The sequence below is a fragment of the Oncorhynchus keta genome, chromosome 8 (genome assembly GCF_023373465.1).
Source record: "Oncorhynchus keta strain PuntledgeMale-10-30-2019 chromosome 8, Oket_V2, whole genome shotgun sequence".
Lineage (NCBI taxonomy): Eukaryota > Metazoa > Chordata > Actinopteri > Salmoniformes > Salmonidae > Oncorhynchus > Oncorhynchus keta.
In genome coordinates, this window is record NC_068428.1 from 48630465 (window position 1) to 48649595 (window position 19131).

The window sequence follows — 19131 nt, forward strand, 5'->3', positions numbered from 1 at the left end:
CCCTGATGACCCCTGTATTTACACTGAGGGCCCTGATGACCCCCTGTATTTACACTGAGGGCCCTGATTACCCCCTGTATTTACACTGAGGGCCCTGATTACCCCCTGTATTTACACTGAGGGCCCTGATTACCCCCTGTATTTACACTGAGGGCCCTGATTACCCCCTGTATTTACACTGAGGGCCCTGATGACCCCCTGTATTTACACTGAGGGCCCTGATGACCCCCTGTATTTACACTGAGGGCCCTGATGACCCCCTGTATTTACACTGAGGGCCCTGATGACCCCCTGTATTTACACTGAGGGCCCTGATGACCCCCTGTATTTACACTGAGGGCCCTGATGACCCCTGTGTTTACACAGGGGCCCCGATGACCCCTGTATTTACACTGAGGGCCCTGATGACCCCTGTATTTACACAGAGGGCCCCAATGACCCCTGTATTTACACTGAGGGCCCTGATGACCCCCTGTATTTACACAGAGGGCCCTGATGACCCCCTGTATTTACACTGAGGGCCCTGATGACCCCCTGTATTTACACAGAGGGCCCTGATGACCCCCTGTATTTACACAGAGGGCCCTGATGACCCCCTGTATTTACACAGAGGGCCCCGATGACCCCTGTATTTACACAGAGGGCCCCGATGACCCCTGTATTTACACAGAGGGCCCTGATGACCCCTGTATTTACACAGAGGGCCCTGATGACCCCTGTATTTACACAGAGGGCCCTGATGACCCCTGTATTTACACAGAGGGCCCTGATGACCCCTGTATTTACACAGAGGGCCCTGATGACCCCTGTATTTACACAGAGGGCCCTGATGACCCCTGTATTTACACAGAGGGCCCTGATGACCCCCTGTATTTACACAGAGGGCCCTGATGACCCCACAGAGGGCCCTGATGACCCCTGTATTTACACAGAGGGCCCTGATGACCCCCTGTATTTACACAGAGGGCCCTGATGACCCCCTGTATTTACACAGAGGGCCCTGATGACCCCCTGTATTTACACAGAGGGCCCCGATGACCCCCTGTATTTACACTGAGGGCCCTGATGACCCCCTGTATTTACACAGAGGGCCCCGATGACCCCCTGTATTTACACTGAGGGCCCTGATGACCCCCTGTATTTACCCAGAGGGCCCTGATGACCCCCTGTATTTACACTGAGGGCCCTGATGACCCCCTGTATTTACACAGAGGGCCCTGATGACCCCCTGTATTTACACTGAGGGCCCTGATGACCCCCTGTATTTACACTGAGGGCCCTGATGACCCCCTGTATTTACCCAGAGGGCCCTGATGACCCCCTGTATTTACCCAGAGGGCCCTGATGACCCCCTGTATTTACACTGAGGGCCCTGATGACCCCTGTATTTACACTGAGGGCCCTGATGACCCCCTGTATTTACACTGAGGGCCCTGATGACCCCCTGTATTTACACAGAGGGCCCTGATGACCCCTGTGTTTACACAGAGGGCCCCGATGACCCCTGTATTTACACAGAGGGCCCTGATGACCCCCTGTATTTACACAGAGGGCCCCAATGACCCCCTGTATTTACACAGAGGGCCCTGATGACCCCTGTATTTACACTGAGGGCCCTGATGACCCCTGTATTTACACTGAGGGCCCTGATGACCCCCTGTATTTACACTGAGGGCCCTGATGACCCCCTGTATTTACCCAGAGGGCCCTGATGACCCCCTGTATTTACACTGAGGGCCCTGATGACCCCCTGTATTTACACTGAGGGCCCTGATGACCCCCTGTATTTACACTGAGGGCCCTGATGACCCCCTGTATTTACACTGAGGGCCCTGATGACCCCCTGTATTTACACTGAGGGCCCTGATGACCCCCTGTATTTACACTGAGGGCCCTGATGACCCCTGTATTTACACAGAGGGCCCTGATGACCCCTGTATTTACACTGAGGGCCCTGATGACCCCTGTATTTACACTGAGGGCCCTGATGACCCCTGTATTTACCCAGAGGGCCCTGATGACCCCTGTATTTACACTGAGGTCCCTGATGACCCCCTGTATTTACACTGAGGGCCCTGATGACCCCCTGTATTTACCCAGAGGGCCCTGATGACCCCCTGTATTTACCCAGAGGGCCCTGATGACCCCCTGTATTTACACTGAGGGCCCTGATGACCCCCTGTATTTACACTGAGGGCCCTGATGACCCCCTGTATTTACACTGAGGGCCCTGATGACCCCCTGTATTTACACTGAGGGTCCTGATGACCCCTGTATTTACCCAGAGGGCCCTGATGACCCCCTGTATTTACCCAGAGGGCCCTGATGACCCCCTGTATTTACACTGAGGGCCCTGATGACCCCTGTATTTACACTGAGGGCCCTGATTACCCCCTGTATTTACACTGAGGGCCCTGATTACCCCTGTATTTACACAGAGGGCCCTGATTACCCCTGTATTTACACTGAGGGCCCTGATTACCCCTGTATTTACACTGAGGGCCCTGATGACCCCTGTATTTACACTGAGGGCCCTGATTACCCCTGTATTTACACTGAGGGCCCTGATTACCCCCTGTATTTACACTGAGGGCCCTGATGACCCCCTGTATTTACACCAGAGGGCCCTGATGACCCCTGTATTTACACTGAGGGCCCTGATGACCCCTGTATTTACACTGAGGGCCCTGATTACCCCTGTATTTACACTGAGGGCCCTGATTACCCCTGTATTTACACTGAGGGCCCTGATTACCCCCTGTATTTACACTGAGGGCCCTGATTACCCCCTGTATTTACACTGAGGGCCCTGATTACCCCTGTATTTACACTGAGGGCCCTGATGACCCCTGTATTTACACTGAGGGCCCTGATTACCCCTGTATTTACACTGAGGGCCCTGATTACCCCTGTATTTACACTGAGGGCCCTGATGACCCCTGTATTTACACTGAGGGCCCTGATTACCCCCTGTATTTACACTGAGGGCCCTGATTACCCCCTGTATTTACACTGAGGGCCCTGATGACCCCTGTATTTACACTGAGGGCCCTGATGACCCCCTGTATTTACACTGAGGGCCCTGATGACCCCCTGTATTTACACTGAGGGCCCTGATGACCCCCTGTATTTACACTGAGGGCCCTGATGACCCCCTGTATTTACACAGAGGGCCCTGATGACCCCCTGTATTTACACTGAGGGCCCTGATGACCCCCTGTATTTACACAGAGGGCCCTGATGACCCCCTGTATTTACACAGAGGGCCCTGATGACCCCCTGTATTTACACTGAGGGCCCTGATGACCCCCTGTATTTACACACATGTTTCCAAAGAGGAAGTCGGAACACCTGGAAGAGGAAGTGGCATAAGGAGGAAGAGGAAGTTGATTTGACACAGGAAGTACCTCACAATATTTAACCCCAATGACCACAACAGACTGTAGTTTTAGAGGACTCCTCTTTGTATCTGTGATTGTATACAAACCATAGACACATAAATCCTAAGAAGAAGAAGATGAAGACAATGAACATTTGCTGATTGCTCTAAACCATGTTAATACTCCTATCTCACTCCTCAGATACTAGCTGCATTTCTGTAGAGGGGAGGTCAGGGGGAGGGGAGGTCAGGGGGGGTAGATGTCAGGGGGAAGAGAGGGGTGGGGGTTAACGTGTCTTGGGGATGATTCAACAAAAAAAGGGGCATACACACACACACACACACACTGAGCTGCCCCAACCTTCTCTGCTCACACACACACACACACACACACACACACACACACACACACACACACACACACACACACAGCTGCCCCAACCTTCTCTGCTCACACACACACACACACACACACACACACACACACACACACACACACACACACACACACACACACACACACACACACACACACACACACACACACACACACACACACACACACACTGAGCCTCCCCAACCTTCTCTGCTCACACACACACACACACTGAGCCCCCCCCACCTTCTCCTCTCACACACACACACACACACACACACACACACACACACACACACACACACACACACACACACACACACACACACACACACTGAGCTGCCCCAACCTTCTCTGCTCACACACACACACACACACGCACGCACGCACACACACACACACGCACACACACACGCACGCACGCATGCACGCACACACAAACGCACACACCTCACCTATAGTCTACCTCAAAGCAGTATTTGCATAAATATAAACCTGATCACTCCAGAACACAAAGGAATCCCCACCTTTAAATGTTCAGCGTCCATGTTTAAAACAGGTCATATCCATTTATATTTATTATTATTTATTTACTCTATAGATGTGTATATTTTTGTAATTACAGCGAGATCCCTGTTATAATAAAGGTTCAAATTTTAAAAAGTATTTTTTCTCAATTCATCGTTCCTGGAAATGTTCCAATCTCATCGCCTCAAAGCCGAGGGACCATGCTGACACTGGATTACGGTTAGCAGCTGTAAAACTGGGCCTGTTTTTCAAAATAAAATAAACTTTATTGATCTTACGAGGGGGAACTTTGCTCAGGAACGCCCTGTGGATGCCACTATATAAAGTGAAAACACACACACGTTGAAAAAGAGGAATCTCCATGTAAAGGCGAACAATAATCTTGAATGACACACTTCCTCTCACGGTGACAACTTCCTCCCCAGATTTAGGACACTGAATGGATGAAGCAATTACACACTCGTAACAGAACAGATGGAGAGAGGGGGAGGAGAGAGAGAGAGAGAGAGAGAGAGAGAGAGAGAGAGAGAGAGAGAGAGAGAGAGAGAGAGAGAGAGAGAGACAGAGAGAGGCAGAGAGAGAGACAGACAGAGACAGAGAGAGAGAGAGACAGAGAGAGAGAGAGAGAGAGAGAGAGAGAGAGAGAGAGAGAGAGAGAGAGAGAGAGAGAGAGAGAGAGAGAGAGAGAGAGAGAGAGAGAGAGAGAGAGAGACAGAGACAGAGAGAGAGAGAGAGAGAGAGAGAGAGAGAGAGAGAGAGAGAGAGACAGAGAGAGAGAGAGAGAGAGAGAGAGAGAGAGAGAGAGAGAGAGAGAGAGAGAGAGAGAGAGAGAGACAGAGAGAGAGAGAGAGAGAGAGAGAGAGAGAGAGAGAGAGACAGATCTCACAGAGAAAGAAAGAGAAAGAGAGAGAGTTTCTCTGTCTGTTAGTCACTCTGATGCAATAGATGGTTGACAGGGAAAGACGGAACAAAAGAGTTCACTTTCTCCCTCTCACGCACACGAGCGCGCGCACGCGCACGCGCACGCACACACACACACACACACACACACACACACACACACACACACACACACACACACACACACACACACACACACACACACACACACACACACACACACACACAGACACACCCAACACACACACAGACACACCTACATGCCCCACAGGTTTCTCTAGAGAAGTGATAAAGGAACCCTGTTTGTTGTCCGTGCTCTTATCCAGGTTCACATGCAAAACTATGTAAATATTCCCATCTCACTCCTTTCCATTTCTGTAGAGGGGAGGTCATGGGGTAACAGTGGGTTGGGGGGGTAACGTGATTCAACAAGAAAGGGGCACACACACTGACCTGTTCCTCTCTTCTCTGCTCACACACACACACACACACACACACACACACACACACACACACACACACACACACACACACACACACACACACACACACACACACACACACCCTCCACCTTCTGTGCACCTCAAAGCAGTATTTGCATAAATATTTGCAAACCAAATGTATGTGTGTGTGTGTGTGTGTGAGTGTGTGTGTGTGTGTGTGTGTGAATGTGTGTGTGTGTGTGTGTGTGAGTGTAATGTGTGTGTGTGTGTATGTGAATGTGTGAGTGTAATGTGTGACACTGAACTTCCCCAGAATTCCCCCAGACAGTAGATATATGCATAAAAGTCCAGTCTACTGTACTCAATACATAGAACTGAACTATACTGAACTGAACTGTACTCAATACATAGAACTGAACTGTACTGAATACATAGAACTGAACTGTACTGAACTGAACTGAATACATAGAACTGAACTGTACTGAACTGAACTGTACTCAATACATAGAACTGAACTGTACTGAATACATAGAACTGAACTATACTGAACTGAACTGTACTGAATACATAGAACTGAACTGTACTGAACTGAACTGTACTGAACTCAATACATAGAACTGAACTGAACTGAACTGAATACATAGAACTGAACTGTACTGAATTCATAGAACTGAACTGTACTGAACTGAACTGTACTCAATACATAGAACTGAACTGTACTGAATACATAGAACTGAACTGTACTGAATACATAGAACTGAACTGTACTGAACTCAATACATAGAACTGAACTGTACTGAATACATAGAACTGAACTGTACTGAATACATAGAACTGAACTGTACTGAACTCAATACATAGAACTGAACTGTACTGTACACATACATAGAACTGAACTGTACTGAACTCAATACATAGAACTGAACTGTACTGAACTCAATACATAGAACTGAACTGTACTCAATACCTAGAACTGAACTGTACTCAATACATAGAACTGAACTGTACTGAACTGTACTCAATACATAGAACTGAACTGTACTGAACTCAATACATAGAACTGAACTGTACTGAACTCAATACATAGAACTGAACTGTACTCAATACCTAGAACTGAACTGTACTGAATTCATAGAACTGAACTGTACTGAATACATAGAACTGAACTGCACTGAACTGAACTGTACTCAATACATAGAACTGAACTATACTCAATACATAGAACTGAACTGTACTGAACTGAACTCAATACATAGAACTGAACTGTACTGAACTGAATACATAGAACTGAACTGTACTGAACTGAACTGTACTGAATACATAGAACTGAACTGTACTGAATACATAGAACTGAACTATACTGAACTGAACTGTACTGAATACATAGAACTGAACTATACTGAACTGAACTGTACTGAATACATAGAACTGAACTGTACTGAATACATAGAACTGAACTGTACTGAACTGAACTGTACTCAATACATAGAACTGAACTGTACTGAATACATAGAACTGAACTGTACTGAATACATAGAACTGAACTGTACTGAACTCAATACATAGAACTGAACTGTACTCAATACATAGAACTGAACTGTACTGAATACATAGAACTGAACTGTACTGAACTGAACTGTACTCAATACATAGAACTGAACTATACTGAACTGAACTGTACTCAATACATAGAACTGAACTGTACTGAACTGAACTGTACTCAATACATAGAACTGAACTGTACTGAACTGTACTCAATACATAGAACTGAACTGTACTCAATACATAGAACTGAACTGTACTGAACTCAATACATAGAACTGAACTGTACTCAATACCTAGAACTGAACTGTACTGAATTCATAGAACTGAACTGTACTGAATACATAGAACTGAACTGCACTGAACTGAACTGTACTCAATACATAGAACTGAACTATACTGAACTGAACTGTACTGTACTCAATACATAGAACTGAACTGAACTGTACTCTATACATAGAACTGAACTGTACTGAATACATAGAACTGAACTGTACTGAACTGAACTGTACTGAATACATAGAACTGAACTGTACTGAATACATAGAACTGAACTGTACTGAACTCAATACATAGAACTGAACTGTACTCAATACCTAGAACTGAGGTACTGTACTGAATTCATAGAACTGAACTGTACTGAATACATAGAACTGAACTGCACTGAACTGAACTGTACTCAATACATAGAACTGAACTATACACAATACATAGAACTGAACTGTACTGAACTGAACTGTACTGAATACATAGAACTGAACTGTACTGAATACATAGAACTGAACTGTACTGAACTCAATACATAGAACTGAACTGTACTCAATACCTAGAACTGAACTGTACTGAATTCATAGAACTGAACTGTACTGAATACATAGAACTGAACTGTACTGAACTGAACTGTACTGAATACATAGAACTGAACTGTACTGAATACATAGAACTGAACTGTACTGAACTCAATACATAGAACTGAACTGTACTCAATACCTAGAACTGAACTGTACTGAATTCATAGAACTGAACTGTACTGAATACATAGAACTGAACTGTACTCAATACCTAGAACTGAACTGTACTCAATACCTAGAACTGAACTATACTGAATACATAGAACTGAACTGTACTGAACTCAATACATAGAACTGAACTGTACTCAATACCTAGAACTGTACTGAACTGTATACAATACATAGATCTGTACTTTACTGTACTGTACACAATACATAGATCTGTACTGTACTGTACACAATACATAGATCTGTACTGTACTGTACTGTATACAATACATAGATCTGTACTGTACTGTACTCTATACAATACATAGATCTGTACTGTACTGTACACATACATAGATCTGTACTGTACTGAACTGTACACAATACATAGATCTGTACTGTACACAATACATAGATCTGTACTGTACTGAACTGTACACAATACATAGATCTGTACTGTACACAATACATAGATCTGTACTGTACACAATACATAGATCTGTACTGTACACAATACATAGATCTGTACTGTATACAATACATAGATCTGTACTGTACTGTACTGTACACAATACATAGATCTGTACTGTACTGTACACAATACATAGATCTGTACTGTACTGTATACAATACATATATCTGTACTGTACTGTACACAATACATAGATCTGTACTGTACTGTATACAATACATATATCTGTACTGTACTCTACTGTACACAATACATATATCTGTACTGTACACAATACATAGATCTGTACTGTACTCTACTGTACACAATACATAGATCTGTACTGTACACAATACATAGATCTGTACTGTACACAATACATAGATCTGTACTGTACACAATACATAGATCTGTACTGTACACAATACATAGATCTGTACTGTACTCTACTGTACACAATACATAGATATGTACTGTACACAATACATAGATCTGTACTGTACACAATACATAGATCTGTACTGTACTCTACTGTACACAATACATAAATCTGTACTGTACACAATACATAGATCTGTACTGTACTGTACACACTACATAGTTCTGTACTGTACTGTATACAATACATAGATCTGTACTGTACTGTACACAACACATAGATCTGTACTGTACTGTATACAATACATAGATCTGTACTGTACTGTACTGTATACAATACATATATCTGTACTGTACTGTACACAATACATAGATCTGTACTGTACTGTATACAATACATATATCTGTACTGTACTGTACTGTACACAATACATAGATCTGTACTGTACTGTACACAATACATAGATCTGTACTGTACTGTACACAACACATAGATATGTACTGTACACAATACATAGATATGTACTGTACACAATACATAGATCTGTACTGTACACAATACATAGATCTGTACTGTACTCTACTGTACACAATACATAGATCTGTACTGTACACAATACATACATATTATATATTATTATTATGATTATTATTATTACATAGATCTGTACTGTACACAATACATAGATCTGTACTGTACTGTACACAATACATAGTTATGTACTGTACTGTATACAATACATAGATCTGTACTGTACACAACACATAGATCTGTACTGTACTGTATACAATACATAGATCTGTACTGTACTGTACTGTATACAATACATATATCTGTACTGTACTGTACACAATACATAGATCTGTACTGTACTGTATACAATACATATATCTGTACTGTACTGTACTGTACACAATACATAGATCTGTACTGTACTCTACTGTACACAATACCTAGATCTGTACTGTACTGTACACAATACATAGATCTGTACTGTACACAATACATAGATCTGTACTGTACTGTACACAATACATAGATCTGTACTGTACTGTACACAATACATATATCTGTACTGTACTGTACTGTACACAATAGATCTGATCTGTACTGTACTGTACACAATACATAGATCTGTACTGTACTGTACACAATACATAGGTCTGTACTGTACTGTACTGTACACAATACATAGATCTGTACTGTACACAATACATAGATCTGTACTGTACTCTACTGTACACAATACATAAATCTGTACTGTACACAATACATACATATTATATATTATTATTATTATTATTACATAGATCTGTACTGTACACAATACATAGATCTGTACTGTACTGTACACAATACATAGTTCTGTACTGTACTGTATACAATACATAGATCTGTACTGTACTGTACACAACACATAGATCTGTACTGTACTGTATACAATACATAGATCTGTACTGTATTGTACTGTACTGTATACAATACATATATCTGTACTGTACTGTACACAATACATATATCTGTACTGTACTGTACTGTATACAATACATATATCTGTACTGTACTGTACTGTACACAATACATAGATCTGTACTGTACTGTACTGTACACAATACATAGATCTGTACTGTACTGTACACAAAACATAGATCTGTACTGTACTGTACACACAATACATAGATCTGTACTGTACACAATACATAGATCTGTACTGTACTGTACACAATACATAGATCTGTACTGTACTGTACTGTACACAATACATAGATCTGTACTGTACTGTACACAATACATAGATCTGTACTGTACACAATACATAGATCTGTACTGTACACAATACATAGATCTGTACTGTACACAATACATAGATCTGTACTGTACTGTACTCTACACAATACATAGATCTGTACTGTACACAATACATAGATCTGTACTGAACTGTATACAATACATAGATCTGTACTGTACTGTACTGTATACAATACATAGATCTGTACTGTACTCTACTGTACACAATACATAGATCTGTACTGTACTGTACACAATACATAGATCTGTACTGTACACAATACATAGATCTGTACTGTACTGTACACAATACATAGATCTGTACTGTACTGTACACAATACATAGATCTGTACTGTACTGTACACAATACATAGATCTGTACTGTACTGTACTGTACACAATACATAGATCTGTACTGTACACAATACATAGATCTGTACTGTGCACAATACATAGATCTGTACTGTACTGTACTGTACACAATACATAGATCTGTACTGTACTGTATACAATACATAGATCTGTACTATACTGTACTGTATACAATACATAGATCTGTACTGTACACAATACATAGATCTGATCTGTACTGTACACAATACATAGATCTGTACTGTACTGTACTGTACACAATACATAGATCTGTACTGTACACAATACATAGATCTGTACTGTACACAATACATAGATCTGTACTGTACACAATACATAGATCTGTACTGTACACAATACATAGATCTGTACTGTACTGTACTGTACACAATACATAGATCTGTACTGTACACAATACATAGATCTGTACTGTGCACAATACATAGATCTGTACTGTACTGTACTGTACACAATACATAGATCTGTACTGTACTGTATACAATACATAGATCTGTACTATACTGTACTGTATACAATACATAGATCTGTACTGTACTGTACACAATACATAGATCTGTACTGTACTGTACACAATACATAGATCTGTACTGTACTGTACACAATACATAGATCTGTACTGTACTGTACTGTATACAATACATAGATCTGTACTGTACTGTACTGTACTGTACTGTATACAATACATAGATCTGTACTGTACTGTACACAATACATAGATCTGTACTGTACTGTACACAATACATAGATCTTTACTGTACTGTACTGTACACAATACATAGATCTGTACTGTACACAATACATAGATCTGTACTGTACACAATACATAGATCTGTACTGTACTGTACTGTACACAATACATAGATCTGTACTGTACTGTACTGTATATAATACATAGATCTGTACTTTACTGTACTGTACACAATACATAGATCTGTACTGTACTGTACACAATACATAGATCTGTACTGTACTGTACTGTATACAATACATAGATCTGTACTGTACTGAACTGTATACAATACATAGATCTGTACTGTACACAATACATAGATCTGTACTGTACTGAACTGTACACAATACATAGATCTGTACTGTACACAATACATAGATCTGTACTGTACTGTACTCTACACAATACATAGATCTGTACTGTACACAATACATAGATCTGTACTGTACACAATACATAGATCTGTACTGTACACAATACATAGATCTGTACTGTACACAATACATAGATCTGTACTGTACTCTACTGTACACAATACATAGATCTGTACTGTACACAATACATAGATCTGTACTGTGCACAATACACAGATCTGTACTGTACACAATACATAGATCTGTACTGTACACAATACATAGATCTGTACTGTACACAATACATAGATCTGTACTGTACACAATACATAGATCTGTACTGTACACAATACATAGATCTGTACTGTACACAATACATAGATCTGTACTGTACACAATACATAGATCTGTACTGTACTGTATACAATACATAGATCTGTACTGTACACAATACATAGATCTGTACTGTACACAATACATAGATCTGTACTGTACACAATACATAGATCTGTACTGTACACAATACATAGATCTGTACTGTACACAATACATAGATCTGTACTGTACACAATACATAGATCTGTACTGTACACAATACATAGATCTGTACTGTACACAATACATAGATCTGTACTGTACTGTACTGTATACAATACATAGATCTGTACTGTACACAATACATAGATCTGTACTGTACACAATACATAGATCTGTACTGTACACAATACATAGATCTGTACTGTACACAATACATAGATCTGTACTGTACTGTACTGTACACAATACATAGATCTGTACTGTACACAATACATAGATCTGTACTGTACACAATACATAGATCTGTACTGTACACAATCTAGATCTGTACACAATACATAGATCTGTACTGTACACAATACATAGATCTGTACTGTACACAATACATAGATCTGTACTGTACACAATACATAGATCTGTACTGTACACAATACATAGATCTGTACTGTACACAATACATAGATCTGTACTGTACACAATACATAGATCTGTACTGTACACAATACATAGATCTGTACTGTACACAATACATAGATCTGTACTGTACTGTATACAATACATAGATCTGTACTGTACACAATACATAGATCTGTACTGTACACAATACATAGATCTGTACTGTACACAATACATAGATCTGTACTGTACACAATACATAGATCTGTACTGTACACAATACATAGATCTGTACTGTACACAATACATAGATCTGTACTGTACTCTACTGTACACAATACATAGATCTGTACTGTACACAATACATAGATCTGTACTGTACACAATACACAGATCTGTACTGTACACAATACATAGATCTGTACTGTACACAATACATAGATCTGTACTGTACACAATACATAGATCTGTACTGTACTCTACTGTACACAATACATAGATCTGTACTGTACACAATACATAGATCTGTACTGTACACAATACATAGATCTGTACTGTACTGTACACAATACATAGATCTGTACTGTACTGTACACAATACATAATGATTCATCTGAAACACACTCACTCAACAATGAACAGAAGACACATGAATCCACGCACGCACGCACGCACGCACGCACGCACGCACGCACGCACGCACGCACACACACACACACACACACACAGCTAAATGGACAAACGTACAGCAGGCAAATACTGTAAGGCATGTCGAGATAAAACTCATGAAACACTTTACTGTGTCCTGGAGGCATAACCACCTCACATCCCCATTCACCCTGACAGAGACACGATTGTTTAAATGTGTTTGTTTAGCTATCGGTTTACCTCTTAAGTTAATTGGGGAATCCTCGCCTTTGTTGGTTTGTAACACCCGCTCTGTTGCATCATGGGGGAGAGGGGGGGTGGTGGTGGGGAGGCGGAGGGCCGGAGGGGGTGTAAACATGTCTCTTAACTCCTAATTGGTCTGTGTGCTTTGGTCACCTTCGGTGTTGATCTGGTGGTCCTGTCTGAATGATTAGATCATTTTATTTTCCAGGTAATAGTTTGAAAATCTTTGAAAGTCACCTCCTCGACTATCCAGATAAAAGCCTTGTAATGTGAGTCATATCTGAACATTTCTCCTGGTCAAAAACAACATCATTAAAAATCACAATATTGAACCAAAACACGAGACGTGCAAAGTACTATTTTTTTTATTTTTCACATTTTTTTTTTCTCAAAATAAAATAAATAAAAAGTTCAAGTTCATTTGTGAAATGTCTTTCCTTCTTAACCCGTTTGAGACAATCAGTTGTGTTGTGACAAGGTAGACACCTTGACACCTGTATATCACCTGTATACCACCTGTATACCACCTGTATATCACCTGTATACCACCTGTATACCACCTGTATATCACCTGTATACCACCTGTATATCACCTGTATATCACCTGTATACCACCTGTATACCACCTGTATACCACCTGTATACCACCTGTATATGTATATCCTGTATATCACCTGTATATCACCTGTATACCACCTGTATATCACCTGTATACCACCTGTATATCACCTGTATACCACCTGTATATCACCTGTATACCACCTGTATACCACCTGTATACCACCTGTATATCACCTGTATATCACCTGTATACCACCTGTATACCACCTGTATACCACCTGTATATCACCTGTATATCACCTGTATATCACCTGTATACCACCTGTATATCACCTGTATACCACCTGTATACCACCTGTATAGCACCTGTATATCACCTGTATACCACCTGTATATCACCTGTATACCACCTGTATATCACCTGTATATCACCTGTATATCACCTGTATACCACCCTGTATATCACCTATATCACCTGTATATCACCTGTATACCACCTGTATATCACCTGTATATCACCTGTATATCACCTGTATACCACCTGTATATCACCTGTATACCACCTGTATACCACCTGTATACCACCTGTATATCACCTGTATATCACCTGTATACCACCTGTATACCACCTGTATATCACCTGTATACCACCTGTATATCACCTGTATACCACCTGTATATCACCTGTATATCACCTGTATATCACCTGTATATCACCTGTATACCACCTGTATACCACCTGTATATCACCTGTATATCACCTGTATACCACCTGTATACCACCTGTATATCACCTGTATACCACCTGTATACCACCTGTATACCACCTGTATATCACCTGTATACCACCTGTATATCACCTGTATACCACCTGTATACCACCTGTATATCACCTGTATATCACCTGTATACCACCTGTTTATACCACCTGTATACCACCTGTATATCACCTGTATACCCTGTACCCTGTATATCACCTGTATATCACCTGTATACCACCTGTATATCACCTGTATACCACCTGTATACCACCTGTATATCACCTGTATACCACCTGTATACCACCTGTATACCACCTGTATACCACCTGTATATCACCTGTATACCACCTGTATACCACCTGTATACCACCTGTATACCACCTGTATATCACCTGTATACCACCTGTATATCACCTGTATACCACCTGTATATCACCTGTATACCACCTGTATATCACCTGTATACCACCTGTATATCACCTGTATACCACCTGTATATCACCTGTATACCACCTGTATACCACCTGTATATCACCTGTATACCACCTGTATATCACCTGTATACCACCTGTATACCACCTGTATACCACCTGTATACCACCTGTATACCACCTGTATATCACCTGTATACCACCTGTATATCACCTGTATACCACCTGTATATCACCTGTATACCACCTGTATACCACCTGTATATCACCTGTATATCACCTGTATACCACCTGTATATCACCTGTATATCACCTGTATACCACCTGTATATCACCTGTATACCACCTGTATATCACCTGTATACCACCTGTATATCACCTGTATACCACCTGTATATCACCTGTATAACACCTGTATACCACCTGTATATCACCTGTATACCACCTGTATATCACCTGTATACCACCTGTATATCACCTGTATAACACCTGTATACCACCTGTATATCACCTGTATACCACCTGTATACCACCTGTATATCACCTGTATACCACCTGTATATCACCTGTATACCACCTGTATATCACCTGTATACCACCTGTATACCACCTGTATACCACCTGTATATCACCTGTATACCACCTGTATACCACCTGTATACCACCTGTATATCACCTGTATATCACCTGTATACCACCTGTATACCACCTGTATATCACCTGTATACCACCTGTATATCACCTGTATACCACCTGTATATCACCTGTATACCACCTGTATATCACCTGTATATCACCTGTATATCACCTGTATACCACCTGTATATCACCTGTATACCACCTTTTATACCACCTGTATAACACCTGTATAACACCTGTATATCACCTGTATATCACCTGTATAACACCTGTATAACACCTGTATAACACCTGTATATCACCTGTATAACACCTGTATAACACCTGTATATCACCTGTATACCACCTGTATATCACCTGTTTATACCACCTGTATAACACCTGTATAACACCTGTATATCACCTGTATATCACCTGTATAACACCTGTATAACACCTGTATATCACCTGTATACCACCTGTATATCACCTGTATATCACCTGTATACCACCTGTATACCACCTGTATATCACCTGTATATCACCTGTATATCACCTGTATATCACCTGTATACCACCTGTATACCACCTGTTATACCACCTGTATATCACCTGTATATCACCTGTATATCACCTGTATACCACCTGTATATCACCTGTATACCACCTTTTATACCACCTGTATATCACCTGTATATCACCTGTATAACACCTGTATATCACCTGTATACCACCTGTATACCACCTGTATATCACCTGTATATCACCTGTATATCACCTGTATACCACCTGTATATCACCTGTATATCACCTGTATATCACCTGTATACCACCTGTATATCACCTGTATATCACCTGTATATCACCTGTATATCACCTGTATACCACCTGTATATCACCTGTATACCACCTGTATACCACCTGTATACCACCTGTATATCACCTGTATATCACCTGTATATCACCTGTATACCACCTGTATATCACCTGTATACCACCTGTATACCACCTGTATATCACCTGTATATCACCTGTATATCACCTGTATACCACCTGTATACCACCTGTATATCACCTGTATATCACCTGTATATCACCTGTATACCACCTGTATACCACCTGTATATCACCTGTATACCACCTGTATATCACCTGTATACCACCTTTATACCACCTGTATATCACCTGTATATCACCTGTATAACACCTGTATACCACCTGTATAACACCTGTATATCACCTGTATATCACCTGTATACCACCTGTATACCACCTGTATATCACCTGTATACCACCACCTGTATACCACCTGTATAACACCTGTATATCACCTGTATATCACCTGTATACCACCTGTATATCACCTGTATATCACCTGTATATCACCTGTATATCACCTGTATATCACCTGTATACCACCTGTATATCACCTGTATATCACCTGTATACCACCTGTATATCACCTGTATATCACCTGTATATCACCTGTATATCACCTGTATAACACCTGTATAACACCTGTATATCACCTGTATATCACCTGTATATCACCTGTATAACACCTGTATATCACCTGTATAACACCTGTATATCACCTGTATAACACCTGTATAACACCTGTATATCACCTGTATAACACCTGTATAACACCTGTATAACACCTGTATAACACCTGTATAACACCTGTATATCAACACCTGTATATCACCTGTATAACACCTGTATAACACCTGTATAACACCTGTATAACACCTGTATAACACCTGTATAACACCTGTATATCACCTGTATATCACCTGTATAACACCTGTATATCACCTGTATATCACCTGTATAACACCTGTATATCACCTGTATAACACCTGTATATCACCTGTATATCACCTGTATATCACCTGTATAACACCTGTATATCACCTGTATATCACCTGTATATCACCTGTATAACACCTGTATAACACCTGTATATCACCTGTATATCACCTGTATATCACCTGTATAACACCTGTATATCACCTGTATATCACCTGTATACCACCTGTATATCATCACCTGTATATCACCTGTATATCACCTGTATATCACCTGTATATCACCTGTATACCACCTGTATAACACCTGTATATCACCTGTATATCACCTGTATATCACCTGTATACCACCTGTATACCACCTGTATACCACCTGTATACCACCTGTATATCACCTGTATACCACCTGTATATCACCTGTATATCACCTGTATACCACCTGTATACCACCTGTATATCACCTGTATATCACCTGTATATCACCTGTATATCACCTGTATATCACCTGTATATCACCTGTATATCACCTGTATATCACCTGTATACCACCTGTATATCACCTGTATATCACCTGTATACCACCTGTATATCACCTGTATATCACCTGTATATCACCTGTATATCACCTGTATATCACCTGTATACCACCTGTATATCACCTGTATATCACCTGTATACCACCTGTATATCACCTGTATACCACCTGTATACCACCTGTATACCACCTGTATACCACCTGTATATCACCTGTATACCACCTGTATATCACCTGTATATCACCTGTATACCACCTGTATATCACCTGTATATCACCTGTATATCACCTGTATATCACCTGTATACCACCTGTATATCACCTGTATA

The 19131-nt window shown here is 40.9% G+C and overlaps 1 long non-coding RNA gene across 3 annotated transcripts in view; it reads right to left on the reverse strand.

Moving 5' to 3' along the window:
• Positions 1 to 15009: 15009 nt before the first annotated feature.
• The window catches only part of LOC127931600 (uncharacterized), a 4906-nt gene continuing 784 nt past the window's right edge, over positions 15010 to 19131 (reverse strand). The window contains exon 3 of one of the 3 annotated variants that reach the window (XR_008141893.1): positions 15010 to 15034. This is a non-coding gene — a long non-coding RNA (uncharacterized LOC127931600). Of the gene's footprint in view, positions 15035 to 15272; positions 15298 to 16566; positions 16592 to 19131 lie in introns of those variants that run through there. The other 2 variants (XR_008141894.1, XR_008141895.1) reach the window with 2 other exon arrangements.